Raw genomic sequence first — 2,471 nt, forward strand, 5'->3', positions numbered from 1 at the left:
ATGGAATGATAATTTTTTTTAGTTATCTAGTGGTGGGTATATTTACAAATTTAATTGTTTCTATATGAGCGTGATTGTATATTAATTTAGTATTGTTTTTAATTATTATAATACGAGGAATTTTACCTCGAATACGGTATGATGAATTGATATATTTATGTTGAAAAATTATATTACCTTTTATTTTAAATTATATAATTTTTATTTTGATATTTAAATTTATTTTTGTATTTAATTAATAAAATTATATATATTTAAATATTATATGAGTGATAAAATTAAGAAATTATATTTATAATATATAGTAAATAAAGGAGAATATAATTAATTAAGGGGGGGGGGGGGGGGGGAGGGAATGGAATGGGTGAGAGTGAGAGGGGGAGTTAAAAGATTATGAAAAAATTAATAGAAAATTTTAAAATTTCTTTGATATGTTTTCAAAACATAAACTTATTCAAGATCATTAATTGTAGGAGATAAAAAATATATTAAATTTATTATATAAATTTGTGAAATTGGAGTAGAAAAGAGGTAAAAAATTTTTATAGAAAATTTATTTATAAATTTTTAATTAATTTTTTTAAAGTATAATTAGTTTATTTAGTGAAGAGGGATAGAGTTAGTGGTAGATTGGTGGGGTAGATAATAAATTTTCATATTTTATAGGAAAATGGTATTGATAGAAAGAATATAAAATAAAGTAGTGTAAGAATTTGACTGATTAAAATGTAGGGCATTTCAATTAATTGTGCTCCGGCTCATGTAAGAAGAATAAAAATATTAATGAATAATCAGTATAATAATTGATTAGAGATAATAATTGAAGATGGTAAATAATATTTTGATTTGATAAGTGGTATAGTGTATAAAATTATAATTGATATGGTTAGGGCGATAACTCCCCCTAGTTTATTTGGGATTGATCGAAGGATAGCGTAAGCAAATAAAAAGTACCATTCTGGTTGAATGTGGGTAGGGGTAATTATTGGATTAGCAGGGGTAAAATTATCCGGGTCACTTAATAAGTAAGGGGTTTGTAAAATAATAATTAAGAAAATTATTATAATAATAAAAATTCCTAATAAATCTTTAATAGAAAAATAAGGGTGGAAAGGAATTTTATATAAATCTCTATTTATGCCTGTAGGGTTAGAGGATCCAGATTGGTGAAGGAAAAATAAGTGGATAATAATAAATAAGATGATAATAAAAGGTAAAATAAAATGGAAAGAAAAAAATCGATTTAGTGTGGAATTATTAATAGAGAATCCGCCTCAAAGTCATATAACTAGTATATTTCCAATATATGGAATGGTGGAGAGAAGATTGGTGATTACAGTAGCTCCTCAAAAAGATATTTGACCTCACGGTAATACGTAGCCGAGAAAGGCAGTAGTCATAGATAGGATAAAAATTGATACTCCTGAAATTCAAGTATGTGTTAAATTAAAGGAGTTATAGTAAAGATTACGTCTAATATGTAGGTATATACAAATAAAAAATATTGAGGCTCCGTTTATATGGATATTACGCATGATTCATCCGTTAGGAACATTTTGAATAATATGAATAATTCTGTTATAGGCAATTGAGATATTAGGGCAATAATGGACAGATAAAAATAATCCTCTAATAATTTGAATTAATAGAAAAAATCCAAGTAAGGATCCAAAATTTCATCAATAAGAGATATTAACGGGAGAGGGAAGATTAAGTATATGTTTGAATATTTTAATAATTTTATTCATAATAAATTAGTAAAAAATGAGGGAAGGAAGGGGATATAGGTTTTATTAAAGTGGTATTATTAATTAATTTTTCGTAAGGATGAAGATTCAATAGAACATATTTTAATAATTATGAATATAGATATTAGTAAAAAAAATATGCATAGTAAAGTAATGTTATTATAGGGGTATAAATAAATATAGTAAATATTATTGAATGTATTGTTATTATAAAGATTAATGTATAAATTTGAATTAAGAATATTGGCATTTATATTAATTAAGTAATTATTGGGAAGTTGATAAATTATTGTAGAGAGTATGATTATATTAATAATAAAGGTAGAAGTTATAATTAAGTTTATATTAAAATTATTTAATATATTTGAAATTAGTCTTGTAAAATATATGAAAATAATTAGTAAGCCCCTGATTAGGGTAAGAAATATTATAATTGAGTATAAATAATTTTTTGATCAAAAAGATATGAGAAAAAAAATTATAATAGAGTAGGAAATTAAAATGATAATTATAGAACTAATATTGAGAAAACTTGTTGTTAGAATAAATATAATAAAAAATATTAATAAGAATAAAATAATGTAAGTTAGAGTAGAAATTTTAGTCATAAAAATTAAATATATATAAAGAATTAAATTATTTGTTATATAAGGTTAATCTAAAAAAATAAGAATGATTTAAAAAATTATGGGAGAATATTAAAAGGGTCAAAAAATAGTTTAT

Source organism: Acromyrmex echinatior, unplaced genomic scaffold (genome assembly GCF_024713525.1).
Source record: "Acromyrmex echinatior isolate Ae372 unplaced genomic scaffold, ASM2471352v2 Scaffold51, whole genome shotgun sequence".
NCBI classification, from domain to species: Eukaryota; Metazoa; Arthropoda; class Insecta; order Hymenoptera; family Formicidae; genus Acromyrmex; species Acromyrmex echinatior.